This window comes from Micromys minutus (genome assembly GCF_963924665.1).
Source record: "Micromys minutus genome assembly, chromosome: 21".
In the NCBI taxonomy this organism is placed as follows: domain Eukaryota; kingdom Metazoa; phylum Chordata; class Mammalia; order Rodentia; family Muridae; genus Micromys; species Micromys minutus.
The window spans coordinates 52,724,563-52,740,941 of NC_137956.1; the positions used below are offsets into that span (position 1 = coordinate 52,724,563).

Below are 16,379 nucleotides of genomic sequence, written 5' to 3' on the forward strand. Positions count from 1 at the left end.
GTAAGGGTTCCAAGCTCATTGGGTCAAAGGGTGGCGGGGGGATGCTTCAAAAGTGTTATGGATGTCTTTTGGGAAGAGTAAGGAGAAATCAATAGTGGAAAGAACAATTTTCAAAATTACATGGGACCAAGAGAAAAGAGATTTTGAGCTGGATGGGACACATGGGCAGGGAATTAGGGAGCCTAGGGGCGAGCGTTTACCTTGACAAGTTAATAGACACCTCAGTTATTAATGGAAAAGCCATGAGTACATCTGGCCATAAATAAAGAGAAGGACTCCATAATTAACAAGCATGAAACATTTCCAGTCTCAGAGGGCATGGAGGCCTTTGTCTAAATACCTGATGGTAGGAAAAGGACCTTCTTCAGGTCCAGGCTTAAATGGGCTCAATAGGAGTGGATAGACCCCTGGTCCTATTATATAGTTGAAAGCTTCTTTCTAAAGTTTTTTTTCTATAATTGGCCTGTGCCCCTCTGAGGAGCTTGTCCAGGGTTTTCTTGAGCAATTCCATGCTAAGTGTGGACCACAGTAGATGCTGCTGTTTGGGCAGCATAGTTTCACCACTGTGGTAGAAGCCTTGACCTGCTGATTTTGAACTTCTGTACCATGCTCTTCAGAGTAGGAGGATTGAGCCTGAGAGGTTTTCTTCACCTTGTTGTTGTTTATTTGTTTGGTCATTTATTTGGTTTTGTGTCTTCTATCTTTAGTTGAGAGTTTTCTCAGGACATGTCTGAGGGTGAAATCACACAGTTAAGCCTTATTCTATGTCTGGCCATGAAACTTACAATTCCCTGGCTAGCCTGATGCTCAGAGATTTTATTCTGGTAGCTCACTGCACTCTACCACCTTGTGCAGGTGTAGCAGCAGCTTCAGAGTTGTGCCCTTAGTATTTAGCCATTCACATCTACCTACTCCATGCAATTCCTTTCTGGTTTCAATCCTGAGTCTGTAAAATAGGAAGTGAGAAGAAACACTGTGAGCCTCAGAGAAACACCTGTTTGCAGCCCAAAGCCAGGAGTAGCAATTTCCTTTCTTGCTTGGCAGTTGTACTCAACTGGCAGAGGCATGGAACTAAAGATCTGGATTCCAAAGGAACTTCTGAGCTTGGCTTCTCCTTATTATCTCTACAGAAATTGGGCTGTTACAGGACACTGGCCACATCTAGGGTTGGTCTTCAATGTTTGCAAATCTTGAAACTCTCTGCCAGGTGTGCCTAGAAAGTAACCTCAAGGGTAACTTTAGCATTCCTTTTTCTAGAGGGACAGCATCAACCACACAGTTCATAACACAAATCAGTTGCCTTCCAATCTAGGGCAAAACTTTGAATGACTTACCAACTACACATGTTTAAACAACCTTTCCTTAAGAAAAGTGGCTAACTTTAAATTGGGGTATTTCTTGTGTAACTATCTAATATTTTGTTGTATTTATAGGGTATTGTGCATATTGTGCATTTAAAACCTGAGATCCACAGGGGCCTGAAGAAATGGGCCTAGAACCTGAAGCCTGAGTTCCAATTGAGAGCCACTGATGATATTAGTTCTGAAACCAAACATTGGTCTTCTTTTATAACAACATGTGTTCTTAGGGCATGAGGCATCTAAGTTCACCTATGGCTTGCTGGGCTTTTTTTTATTTGTTTGTTTTCTCAAAAGCACAAAAGATGTTTATTGTGAGCAAACTTCCAGCAGGTTCACAGGTTCCAATCAAAAAGGCCACAAGGCTGACAGGCAGAGAGGGAGACAATGTATATGTGGGGGAACAAGGAGTGTGAGAGACATAGAGGTTGTTTCAATGATTCTTCTGTATGACAGGAAACTTATATGTCCCTATGTGAACCACCTTAACTAATAACTTTCAATGATGACATGCCTGGCATCAATTTGTATATTTCAACTCTCTCAGGAGGACATTTCTGGCAAATTCCTTAAACTTAGTCCCTTTATTCCACTCAGACAACAGTCATGACATCTAAAGAAAGTATCAAATAAATTTTCTCCCTTCATTTGCTTAATTATTACATAGTTTTGACTTTGGCACAGGACTGTGTCTTTCTGTGAAGCCAGGGTTGTTTTAGAACTCTAAGTTCTAGCAATCCTCTTGCCTCTGCATCCTTCTAATGCTAGGATTGAGGTCGTGAATCAATATAACTCATGGTTGTGTAACTCCATAATATTAGCAAACCTCAGAACATACTCAATACAACAAGGTATGCTGTGAGCTTGGCCCTGCCCTGAGAAAGTATGTGGGGGAGAAAAACAGGAATCTGAGAGACAGAAAGGTTGTTTTAATGTCTTTCTTTGTACCCCACATTAATCCATATGTCTAACTATCTGGGATTCTCAGAGATTGTGACTTCAGACACTGCTCAGATGGTTGGAAACAAAAGGATGTACAGTGACTGATATCTTGGAACTGGAGCTTGACATGGTGAACAGTCAGATGAGCTGTGGGAAGAGGGCTCTTGTGGGAACAGAAGCACAACTTGGCAGTTTTGAGTGACTTCTGACAGAATAGTGTAAATAGGTGATTTTTCATCTTTGTGCAGCCTCCTTCAGTTCCTTCTGTTCTTCCCTATCTCTTCCATTGAGGTCCCCAGCCTCAGTCAATAGTGAGTGTCTGTAATTGCCTTAGACAGATGTTGGCAGAGCCTCTCACAGGACAGCCATACCAGTCTCCTATATGTTGGCATCAGCAATAGTGTTGGGGTTTGATGTCAGCTGATAGAATGGAACCCAAGATAGGTGGTCTCTGGATGGCCTCTCCTTCACTCTCTACTACAATTTTTGTCCCTATTTTTTCTTCAGAGAGGGATAATTTTAAGTTAAAATTGTTGAGATGTGTGAGTAGCCCCTTCCCTCAACTGGGAGACCTGCCTATGCAGAGGTCGTGGTCTCTTCAGGTTCTATGACCCATCTATTGCACATTTTAGCTAGTGTCATCCCCAGTGGGTCCCAGAAAATCTCTCCCATTTTAGTGTCTTTCTTTCAATAACATATAAAATATGTTAACCAAAAAACTATACAACCCTTTGAGTGAAAGAAAGGCTCCCATGACACCATTGAGGGTACCCGTCTTTCCAATTTAGGATGAAGAAATAAATTTATGTTTCTACAACTGCCAGAGCAGTTAAGTCAGAAGCTTAGTGGTTATGATGGCAAGGAAGGTTTTTGTTGTTGTTTTGTTTTGTTTTTTTTCCATTTTCAAATGTCATGTTAAATGTTCTCACCACTGTACTTCAAATCTACATTGTACAAAGTGACCAGAAAGTGTGCCACGGTAATTGACCAACCTCAGAGTGGACCTTTTATACCAGTGTCTTCTCGGGCTCTTTTGGTACAAAACATGTTTCTCATTCAAGTGAATTGAAATGCTTCGGTTGAGTAGATGCTCAGGAGCCTCATAAACAATAACAACAACAACAAAGATATTGCACCATCTTTGTTTAGTAATTCAGTGTTTGTTTCTTTCACAGCAAATAATTACTTCATTAAAGTTAAAACTTCCAAATATAACGTAATAGTCTTCAAATTGAGTTCAGATCACTCAAGATGAAAATACTCTGCTAAATACCGATCACTTACAATAACTTTAACAGTTAATTGTCCGTAATAAACATCAAGCTTTTCCTAGACCAGTTTTAAGACGATCTGTTAGGACTCCTCATGCAGGTGAAAAACGCTCTTCAATTTTCTTGTCTTTTTATTTTTAATATAAAAGTTGGAAAGGACATTCAAGTTTCAAGTCTCCACATTGAACTTTAAAAAAAAGTCATCATCAGCTTGTGGCGGTGAACAAGTCAAGTTGTGTAACTCCAGAAGGTAGAGGCCTTTGATTGGTGCTCATAGTTACATATGCACAGAGTTCAGTAATAAGTTATTTACTACTGTGACTCCCACAGCTTTGCCAAAGGACACAAACACATTTGACATGGTCCCCTATGTGCCTTTGTGGCTGTAATTTTTTTAAATTGCTTTTTGTCTTTTATTTACTATTTTTCACTGTCTAATGTAGGAAAAGTCTCACAGAATTTCACAGACCAAAAATGTGCAAGCTAGTTCTTTATACAGCAGTGTTGGGATTCTTTTGAAATTAGCCCAGAAATGAATTATTTACACACATGAAAGATGCATGCTTGGGTCTTTTTTTTTTCTTCTTTCTTTATGTAAGAAAGAGCAAGAAAACTTCTAATAAAAATAGATTATATATATTATTACATATATATTATATCAGAGATTAGGCAGCACACATCACCAGCATGGCTCTAATGAGAAGCCAGTTACAGGGCTTGGTCATGAGGTAGCAAGCCCCTCCTGCCCCATGGCACCACGCGGCCACGATCAGCTCATGTGGCTCCATGATTAGTCACTGGCAAGCTTTCTAGATTCTTTAGTTTTAGAAAAATCTTAATCTTTAGGAATGGCTCAAATATCAAAATGTATAATTGTCCTCTGTGTGTGAGTGTATACATGTGAACAATCTTGCTTCATTAAAAAATATTAATAATAAAATAAAAACATAAACCCAAATGCCCAAATCTGGTTCAATTTACATTTGTTCTGAGGTGAGCCATAACATCTGCACTGAATTCTTTAACCATGTGCAACTCTGGGGAAAATATTTTTTCTTCTAAAAGTCTAGTAACATTTCTAAATAGTATTCATATCCTACAAGTATTGGTTGTTAATTTAAAACTCCATTAGTAAAATTACAGTATAAGCATGATTAACCCTCCAGAATTGCAAATCCCAGACTCCAGTGAAAGCTATATTACATCTTCAGTAGTACAGCGTCTTCCACAGTCAGTCCCACACCAGAGGAGACAGCGGCATCTCAGACGGCTGAGTACAGTGGAACTAATAAAGCTCTTAAAGGCGGCGGACTGCGGGTTGATGCAGAGAGGTACTCTGTTTCCTTTCTGCTGTTCTAAAATGAACTGGTGGATACTTTCTTTAACTTGTCAGACATAGCTAAGGTTCTTCTCAAAGCTGTCATCAAATTTGGGGTTGGTGACAGGCTCAAAGTCACTGGTATAGACTCTTCCCATCGAGGTGGAAAAGCAGCATTTACGCATACACGAACGGTATCTCAGCTGCCCTTCATCTAGGTAGGAGTGGGCTAAGGCATCCTTAGTGGATATTCTTTTTGATGGATCAAATATCAACATTCTGGAAAGCAGGTGAACGGCTTTATGCATGGCCTGGCTGGATAGGGTATAAAGTACAGGGTGAGATGACTGTTTATGAGGACCCCTGAGTATGTGTGCCTTAGCACCTTCACAAGCTGTCCTCTTTGCTTCCAGTGATGGCGTGCCAACAGATCTGTGATCAAATCCAACTGCTGAATGGGACTCTGCACCTGAAACAATATTCTTCAGCCCAGTAGTTCTGCAAAGATGCACCCGACAGACCAGATGTCAAAAGCATTGATATAATGGAAGCTGCCCGTCAGGATCTCCGGAGTCCGGTAATACTGAGTAACAACTTCTTGGGTCATATGACAGGATTCACCCAATTTTTCTACTCTAGCCAATCCAAAATCACAAATCTTTAGTACACAGTTGCTGTTCACAAGGAGATTCCCTGGTTTAATGTCTCGATGTAAAATGCCAACAGAATGGAGATATTTCAAACCTCGCAAAATCTGATAAAGAAAAACTTTGACATGATCTGAGCTGAGTGACTGAGGAGAGACGATAATTTTATGTAGGTCACTCTTCATCAATTCTGTGACAACATATATTTTTTCAAAATAGTCAATGTGTGGAGGCTGGAGTATGTCGAGGGCAGAGAGTACATTATCATGTTTAAAAAAAAACACAACAGCTGCAATTTCTGGAAGACTCTTCTGCAAGAGACCAGATTCTGGAAGATGTTGACATCTTTGTGAGTGCTACTCTCTTTCCATCTCTTGGATCTGTTACTAACCAGACAGCACCAAAGGCTCCATGTCCAATAGGTCTATCCGGCTCAATGTCCAGCTGCTGTTGTGGGTGATGTGAGTGCTGATGATGGTGCGCCTTAACCGTAGCAGCTGCAGCAGCCTGTACCCAGCTGGGGCTGCTACAGGGGATGGAAATATGGCTGCTGTTGCCCAGAGTTTAACCTGTCTGCGGCTGCCGCAGCTGTGGAAGACGTATGCTGCTGTACTGGGTGTACAGCAGCAGCCGACCCCTGATGAAGGTGGTGTTGAGGATGGTGGTGGTGGTGAAGGTGAGGAGGAGGAAGGTGTGGAAGATGGTGATGGTGGTGGTGGTGACCTGCTGCTGCTGCAGATGTACTGCCGTTGTAAGCTGCTATCATTTTAAGTTGGCTCTTGTGCCACAAAGAGACACTCAAAAAAAAAAAATGCCCTGTGATTGGAAAGCAAACTGGGTCAAGCTGTCATTTTGGCCATTTAAAAAAAAGAAGAAAAACCACTCACTCCACTTCAAAAAACACAGAGCAGAACTGGTTTTATGTCTTCGTCAGTCAATCCAGACAAGTTTGAAGATCTGGGGAGTTGGATTTTTTTCTTTTCTTTTCTTTTCTTTTCTTTTCTTTCTTTCTTTTTTTTTTTTTTTTTTTTTTTTTTTGTTGTGCGTGGAAGGGTGTGGGTTGTCAAAAAAAGTTAATAATATATAATAAGAAGAAAAAAGAGAGGAAAAGAAAAAGGGAAAGGGGCTTCTTTCCCCCAGAATTCCTGCTACAGGTGGATACTAAAACTCTATTCTTAATGGGGGCAGGGGGTGGAGGTTCCAACTTTAACTGTGGGAATAAAGGTCAAACCTCCTGAACCCCTGAACTTCACACATGAAAAGGATTTGCTAACATGCCACCCTTGGAATCTTGTAAGAGGGTTGACTCATCTACCCCTTCCATTCCCACATCCACATCCTTTTCTAAATGTAGGATCCCCTTTCGGGGACCCCCACTCGAGTCTCAGGACACGGGGTTACCCAATGAAATGCGAAAGACCTTCTTGCTGCAAAAGCACGAGATAGTTTAATGATGGAGCTCCGGGTCGATACATATCTCACACAGGAGACAGAGGCATCGAACCTGAACTCAATTAGGGGAACATATTTATAGGGAAAATTACATAAGCAGTTAGCAACAAGCACATAACAATTTCATTGGTTTATTCAAATTGGCACTCTCTGTCTGTTCTTGGATATGATTCAACTCTAGACCACTCTGTTTTGGGGCACACTGACCTTCATACTTTGTTTCTCTCAGGACTGCAAGGCCAGCCCAGACTTTATCAAGTCTAGCCCGTCTGGGTTTGGGCCATTTCTTTAAACAAGTTATTTTGTTCTTAGCCTTGAAGCATACTTGTCCTCAAAGCAGGGTTAGTGGGAGCTAACTTGAAACTTTAACTCTTTCACTAAACACTTCCCACCTCCTCAAAAACACATTAAAAAAATTCCAACCCCTCTAAATAAAAAAAGATGAGGGAAAATTATCAGAGAAACCAGTTTCTAGCTTTCCTCCCCTCGAACTCTCAGGCCTTCCTACATCTTCCCCTACTCCCAGTCTGACTGACCTGATTGAGGGGGAATTGGGGAGATGTACCAATCTTTCCTGGGCAGAATGAACCAGGGAAGGAGGCTGGAGAAAGAGAGTGAGGAGAGGAGGCCACAGGCAGGACAGAAGAGGAGAGCGAGAGAACCCCAGCAAAGGTGAAGGGAAGAAGGTGCAGGGAGGGAATGAAAGAGCGGTGGGCAGCACTCGAACGCCCAGATACAGGCAACCGCCCAGGAGGAGGTTAGGGTCCCAGGGTCAAAGAATAGGAGCCCCAGAAAGGGTAGGGGGCTGTCGGAAGCAGGCTGACTCCTGCCCCCCCCCCCTGTCACCACTTGCTGCTTGTGCTGAGGAGGATTGGGGAAGAGAGCAGGTGGGTTCCCTGTGCGACCGCCCCGCCGGGCTCAAGGCTGCTCCGTCTCCCCGCTCCCCCCATCCGACCATGGTTGTTTTCTCCACAGCCACTGTGACCACTTTCTATTCAGCCGCCGGTGCCGCCTCAGCCCGGACTCACCTCCCCTAGCAAAGCCGGATAGAGGGTGAGAAGGTTTTATAAACTTTGTCTTGAAAGTACAGTCTTTTCTGACTTGTTCTCCAGGAGCCTTCTGACTGGAGATGAGAGCCCACCCACACTGCAGAAGCTGACAATTAAGATTCTGCTGAGATGAGGATTTGCTCACATCCTCTCTGCAGGAACGGCCCACTGGGCTCTTCCCAGCACTGTTGAAGAAGGCCTGCACTGGCAGATACAAAACGCTTGTGAAGGCAATGGTGGCCTCCTGGTCATTTTCCTGTCTGCCTGTGGGAGCACTGATGAAGACACCTAACCTGGAAACTTTGCAGACTGTGTTAGGTGGAGTAGAGATGTGACTAACAAGAGATTTTCACTCCAGGTATGCAATAACCAAGGACTCTAGAAGGGAGCATGTGGAGTACAGAGCAGAGAATTTCAGGGAGGTTGGCTTGGTTTTAATTGGATCAGATGCTTTCGATAGCATCATCATACATGAATTCTTGAAATCTACCATTTACTTGTACTGAGGACAGTTGGATATAGCTTAGAGTTGAATGTGTAATAAAGAAGATGTAGCCTCACAGTAGAACAAGCCTATATCTGACTGGAATCATAGAGGCTGAGCTTGACACGGGGACCAGTCAGATGAACTGTGGGAACAGGGGGCTTGTGGAGTCAGGCAACTTGGTAAATTTGAGGGAATCCTGCCAGGACAGATTATCTAAATGCTTTCGCCTGGTCTTGTAAAGTTCTTCATTGAAATCTTTAGTAATAAATATAACATAGGTCTTTTTGTGGATGTCATTATTGTTATCTGAGTGGATTAAAGTGTCTAAATTTAAAGACTTTGGCAAAAAAGGCCCTCTGGAGAGATTCATAATGATCACTGCGATGCCAGGCCTGTCACAATCCAAAATATTGGATAGGTGGATAAAGTTATCAGCTAACATGGTTCACATATGGACATGTAGTTTGTACCGTGGTACAGAAGTCATCAAAATAACCTCTATGTCTCTTACACTCCTTTTCTTTAATCCCCAAAACCTTGTTTTCCTGTCTGCCTGTCAACTTAACTGGTCTCTTGCCTGGAACATGTGAATATCCTGGTAGTTTGGTCACAATAAACTCCTTTCATGCTGTTAAAACAAATAAACAGAAAAATTATTATTAACATTTTAAGAGCATAAACTCCTTTAGAAAAAGACCACAGTTTGGTTTCAGAACTAACATCTTTAGGTGGTTCTCAGCTGTAACTCAGAGTTCAGTTTCTTCAGGCCCATTTCTTCAGGCCTTTGTGGATACCAGCTTTTACATGCACAATATGCATAGCACATATGCATATACACCTAATTGATTAAGACTTGGAAGAAAACCCTTCATTTCAAAATCTATTTATTTAAAATGGAGCTATTCAGTAGCAGGGTGCAAGCTTGACTTTTGTGTTGCTCCAATGTTATCCCCACACACCACACAGTCAAGAGAGTATGTGGAGATTTAGGTGTGTCCACTGAGCTACTTGGTGAGAAATAGCCTATTTTGCTCTGGGCTCCAGTTCCATCATGCTCTATGGATGAGTGAGAGAATACTAGGAATTTTTAGTAGGACAATATCTGTCTATTGATCTATCTATCTATCTATCTATCTATCTATCTATCTATCTATCTAGATAATCTATGAGGCCAGAATCATGAAGACACGACCACACAACAATGACTCAACAAAAAGATAAAGAGAAAATATCAAACCAAATTTTTATATAAATATCAATGGAAAATACTCAAAATAATACTGGTAAAACGCATCTAAGAACACATCAAAAATATCATCAATTCTGATCTAGTAGGGTTCATCCCAGTGATGCATGAATGGTTCAACATAAAAAAAATACAGCAGTATAATGCACCATATAATCAAACAGAAAGAAAAAGGCCACATCTTCACTAAGCAGAGGGATATCATCACTCTGTCAGATACAGGGCTCATGTGGCTCTCCCATTCTTTAGGCTGTCATTGGCCTGCTTATGCACTCATTTACTCTATAGAAGCTTTTTAGCTTCATCAAGTCCCATTATTAATTACTGAATTTATTGCAGGTGCTACAGGTTTCTGTTCAGGAAGTTATGTCCTGTGTCAACGTGTTCAAGGCTAATCCCCTACTTTCTCTTTCACTAAATGTTGTGTATCCACTTCTATGGTGAGGTCTTTGACCAAGTGGACTTGAGAAATTAGAGCCTGATAAATATAGAACTTGCTTTCGTCTACATGTCGACGTTACTTTAGAGAGGCACCATTTGTTGATATTGCTTTTTGAACCCAATGTCTCTTTTGGCATCCCTGTTAAAAACTTAGTGTCCAAGGGTGATTGTTGTGTGGGCTTATTTCTGGGTCTTCAGTTGTATTCAATTGATCATCACATGTGTTTTTCTCCAAATACCATGCAGTTTTTATTATACAATGGCTATATAGTACAACTTGAGATCAGAGAGATATAGAAAGAGGTGTCCTCTTTCTACAGATGAATAGCTCAGAAAAGCAGGAGAAGGTAATTGAATGAGTACAAACATGTTATCCTTCCTGAGAGAATTTTGGTTCTGAGGACTACTGTAGGTAAAATGTAAAACAAGTGTGGTAGAAGATGTTTTGTAGTTACTGCGAATCTTTGCCCTAGACATTCATTTGAAAATAGCTGAATATCAAATAATCTCAAATTCTGCTTCTGGAAAATCACATCTGTTCATGATTCTACTTCTTTCCAGAGTGAAGCCTTGCAATACAGTAACAAGGACCAAAAAAAAAAAAAAAAAAAAAAAAAAAAAAAAAAAACAACAACAGAAGAAAATAAAACAAGCAAAAAACCCCACTCAGTTTATAGTTGCTAAGCCAATAACATTGAAAAAAACACCAAAAATAAAAAAAACGAAAACCTCTATCTACTCATTCAGTCTGTATTTTACTAAATAGTAAAAAATGTACAGAAGAAATCTTTTTTGTCATTATATTATATCCATAAAACAGGGTATAATTGATTATTTGAGGGCAGTTAAAGAGAAAAAAAATGTAGATTACTACAAAGTTTTAAAATACAATTATTTGTTCCATTAGGTGATTTAGGATACTTAAAAAAATTCTGTCTTATGTTGAGGTCCTTCATATAACATTAATCACTGAGCATTTAGATACCCAGAAGAATGTGACCCATAGTCATGTGGCAGGCAGGATGGATGCAGCAGTCCATGTTTGTTATCTCAGCACTTAGGAAGTGGAGGCACAATCAATAAGAAAAACAAGAATTCTGGACCATCAGGTTGTGGGGGATCAGCACTTTGGAACATCTCCTTCAGAGGAGAGAAGTTTTGTTTCTTGCCCCAGGCCAGACATCTCCCAACTGTCTAACTCTACCCTAAGGACCTGACACCTCCAGCCTCCAATGCTTCTAGCACTTGCACTAGTATGATGCCCACTCTCATAGCTAAATGATAGAAAGAAAACTATACAACACTTTTCAAGAGTAATAGGTTACCTGGCAACTTGGAAAAGAAAGATACAAAGCAGAGTGAATCCTGTGACTTTATTCAGATACATTCCCCTTGCTCTGTGCTCCTTTCCTTTGACTTTGTTTGAAGCATACAAGGTGCCTCCAGAACTAAGCATCTTGAATTTGAATAGTTTGTAATTTCTAAAATCTCCTTCATAGGAGAGTGTGTCTCCATTATCACTTCAGTGTAACAATTCTGTACACATAAACCACTGAAAAATTCGGTACTCAAGGTCCTGAACGGACACACATGAATGTAACAAATAACTAAAGGCAAAGGGTACATTCCAATTTTCTGCAAAGAGAAGCAAAGTATGGTCTCCTTGTCATGCACAATATTTCTTACATATTTTACAAGCTCCGTTAGCAAAGATTATCTTTTTGGGCTGCCCCACATGCCTGAGTGTATTCATGAACTAAAAAGAAATTTATATGAGTATTTCTTATGGACATATTCCATGTTATCATAGCAGTCCACAGGAAGAGGGAACAGCTCCATAGTCATCTCTCTCTCCCTCAGGAACTCTGTGTTTTACATAACTTCACTCAAGGTATGCATAGAGATTTTTCTGGCTATAATCTGGAGGAAAACTGTCAGAACTTTCTGGAATGTGTCTCTATCATTTATATCCAGATTAGTAGAACATGCCTATATCAATTCCCACAGATTCAGAGCCTCAGTGAACTAAGACAGCAGGACATGAATTGTGTCCAATTCCCTTTACAAATGAGGCATCTTCAAGCATTCAGAGAATGTAGCAGATACTCTTCAGACACTGGACTTTCTGCTGTGTGAGAGAACAGACTCAGATCAATGGCCTCCCACCTGCCTTCAGCTAATCCTTATAAATAACCAATGTTAAATAACCAAGCTTCTCATGGAACCTTTTCCAATATTTGAACCTCTGATCCCCTTTCCACCTACCTAGTGCCTGCATAGGTATGTACCACTATTTCAATTTTTATGATATGTTCCTAAGGTTTTCTGTGTGCTACTTGATATATTGGGCTATATCCCCAGACCAACATCTTCAGTTCTGTTCTTTGAGCTTAGACTTATGTTGTAGCCCAGCCTGGCCTTGGAACTAATTCTAACTCAGCATCCTCAGTGATCTCATTCAAAGTTATATGCATAGAGAGCACGGGAGTGTACAGATTCTGTAATACTGTAATTCCAGAACCTAGGAGGTAGAAGCAAAAGTACAGGACAAGGAGGAACACGAGGCTCCTTGTATATGGCAAACTATAACATGAGTCCAGATAGTACTACATTGTATTTTTAGGACTTTGTTGCTAGACTGTGTCACATGAGAACATAAAATAATAAAAAGAAAAAGGAAGCAAAAAAGAAAAATGGATATAGAAACCAATAAAAGAAAAGAGGAGGAGGAGAATGAGAAGAAACTCAAGAATAATATGGGGGAATGGAAAGACGGCTCTGAGGTTAAGAGCACTAGCTGCTCTTCCAGAGGTCTTGAGTTCAATGCCCAGCAAGGTGGCTTATAACCATTATAATGAGATCTAGTGCACTCTTATGGCCTAATGTCTACATGCAGACAGAATGCTGTATACACAATATATAACATAGGAATGGATACAGAAAATGTGGTACAAGGATAAGTGAGTCAAGCTTATAGAAAGCTGAAAAAAAAAAAAAAAACAACATTGTAGCAGGCAATGAGGAAGAAAACCAAAAGGCTAAAAAGATATATTGAGCTATTTTACCCTCCAGTGGCCAGTCACTATTCATCAAGAGCAGAAAAGAAACAGGAACCCTTGGCCAGCCTGCTCCTTACCACCTTGTTTGATAGTCCATTGCTTACCTGCAAAGAATTTATATACAGATGAATAGGTTTTGCCTCCACAAATACTTAAAATCTGATGTTACAATGCTTTTATTGTCCGTCAATTCTAGGGATCTGTTTGGACATGCAGAATGATGTCCTGCGATATTTGATGTTTGGTGGATGCACAGTGAAATGACAGAGTACTTTTTTACAATTTTATGGCTACCATCATTTAAGATGTTTCATGAGCAAGTGAACTTACATATGAAAGAGTACATGCCTGCACACACACACACACACACACACACACACACACACACACACACACACACACACACAAAAGCCCATACACACCCATAAAAAGATTTCTGTATTCCAACACCTTTCCTTCAGATGGAGGAAGAAAGACCTATAATGTGTACAAGGCTCTGAGACTCAGCCATGCTCTGCTGCCTAGTCCTATATTTTTTCCTCTTCAGAGCATTTTCTATGCAGAGACTCACTGGTCCTACAGTAACTTAGAAGGTCTACACAGCTAAGCTTGAAAACACAAAACCAGCTTTGAAGTTTTGTGTTTTGAAAAAAGAGAGTTCGAAGAGAAGACTCTAGCAAGCTCCAAATTGACCATCATAGTCTCCTCCCCAAACCTACCTTGGCCAGGTAGCACCAGAGGAAGCCAGTAACCCATGGTCATTATTCAGTAACTTTTTAAACACATTACAATACATATGATAGTGAAAGATCCCTAATGTCAAAGGAGGCTAGTGAATTAACCTGGAATGATTTTTCTGAAAAGCAGCATTGTGCACAACTATGAGAGGGAATCTGTCCAGAAACAAAGCCCATGATATCCTCAGCAGCACAGTGTCAGCAGAGGGTTGCACTGTAAGATCTTATGCATCCTTACAGTGAGGGCAATGAAATAAACCAAAAATTCCCAGGGGATTATCTTTGTGCAGGGAAAACAAATAAGAAGTCTATATTTTATTTTTTAAAAGACCTGTGTGGCTTAACTTTTGTGTTGATTACAAACATGTTTATCACAAATCAACAAAAATGTAAAAAATGCCGAGAAAGCCACCATGTGCTTCCACTGTGAGCAGTTAGACATTGTAGCAATTAGTTGAGGCCAAACAAGACAGGGAGCTGTACCTAGGAGGACACAGGGCATGCAAAGTCTGCTGTCTAGCTAGCTTAACCAAAGCAGGGAATTTCAAGGTTAGTGAGAGGCCAGGGTTCTAAGGACTAAGCCAGAGAATAACTGGACAAAACTAAATGTCATTAACTGACCTCCCAACCCACCCACCAAGATACACATTGGCACATACATTTATATCACACATAAACACACACACACACACACTCACACACACAGAGAGAAATCATGAATGAATAGTAGACTGAAGAGACCAATCTGGTGAAGGAACACCTGAATTTAATGTGGAGAAGATGTGGAGAAAGAGCAACATTCCTCCACTGTTGGTGGTATTATTAACTGGTACAACCACTCTGGAAATCAGTCTGGAGGTTCCTCAGAAAACTGAACATAGTGATACTTGAGGACCCAGCTATACCACTCCTGGGCATATACCCCAAAGTAGCTCCAACATCTAACGAGAACACATTCTCAACAATGTTCATAGCATCCTCATTTATAATAGCCAGAAGCTTGAAAGAACCCAAACATCCCTCAACAGAGGAATGGATACAGAAATTGTGGCACATATACACAGTGGAGTACTACTTGGCTGTTAAAAACGAGTTCATTAAATTCCTAGGCAAATGGATGAAACTTGAAGCTATCATCCTGAGTGAGGTAGCCCAGTCACAAAAGAACACTCATGGTATGCACTCACTTATAAGCAGATACCACCCCCCCCAAAAAATAAAGCTCAGAATACCCAAGAAACCATCCATAGAACTTATGAAGCTCAAAAAGAAGGAAGACCAAAACGTGGATGCCTCAGTCCTTTTTAGAAGGGAGAACAAAACGGGAGAAAATACAAGGTCAAATAGAGGAGCAGGGACTGAAGATCTACAGAGACTCCCTCACCTGGAGAACCACCCCATATGCAAGCCATCAAACCCAAGCACTATTGCTGATGCCAAGAAGTGCTTCCTGGCAGGAACCAGACACGAATGTTTCCTCAGAGGCTCTCTCAGAGACATATAGATATAGATGGGGATGCTTGCAGCTAAACATCAGACTGAACATGGGGACCCCAATGAAAGAGCTAGAGAAAGTACTGAAAGAGCTGAAGGTTTTGCACCCTCATGGAAAGAACAACATCATCAACAGTAGAGGCACTGAGGTGGAGAGAATGATTGGGAGAGAAGCACCTTCATACAAGCAAGTTGAGGGGGAGGAGGAAGAGGAGTGGGAGGGAGAGGGTATAACATTTAAAATATAAATACAGAGAATAACCAATAAAATTGGGAAAAAAAGAAAATTTCTGAATGCTGACATTAAAGGTGTGTGCCAACTCTGACCAGCTTCATTGGTATTTCTAATGAACAAACAAAAATCTTGCAACAGTTCTAACAGTTGTAACAGAGTTTTGAAGTACTGTGTGCTACTTCCTTTCACCAGAAACTCTGAGGCTTCCGGCCTGTACCAAGTGAGATGAAACTAAGGGAAGCCTAGTTGATCTTCCTGATGCCATGCCATGATTCTGCAGCAACCTTTTCCTAAATTAAAAGGAGCCTCTATGGAGTAGGCCCCTTGGTGATACATCCAGAACCTTTCAGACTAAGAAATAAGCCAGCTAACATTAGTGAAAGAGGAAAGGAAAAGTCACATTGAAAAATATGTGCCCTAATTGAAAAGAAAGACCTCAACTTCTAAGATATCAACAATTTCCCCCTCTAATTTTTGAGCTTTGCATAGTGATACTTGCAACTCCAGGTGGTAGTCAAAAGCAGAGTTCTTCCCAGAAAAAACATACATGATTTTTCAATCTTACATCTGAGAGGTAGGTGGCATTATAGCACAGATTCAACCCACCCAGTATAAGGATGCAGAAGCCATAGATGGCAATGCC

The 16,379-nt window shown here is 40.8% G+C and overlaps 1 pseudogene across 1 annotated transcript; it reads right to left on the reverse strand.

Moving 5' to 3' along the window:
* Positions 1-4,802: 4,802 nt before the first annotated feature.
* Positions 4,803-14,026, reverse strand: LOC308434442 (serine/threonine-protein kinase NLK-like; annotated as a pseudogene). The gene is made up of 3 exons: positions 13,990-14,026; positions 8,017-8,346; positions 4,803-6,333 (listed from the first exon to the last, which is right to left on the reverse strand). The product of its transcript is annotated as a serine/threonine-protein kinase NLK-like (transcript).
* Between the last annotated feature and the right edge of the window lie 2,353 nt (positions 14,027-16,379).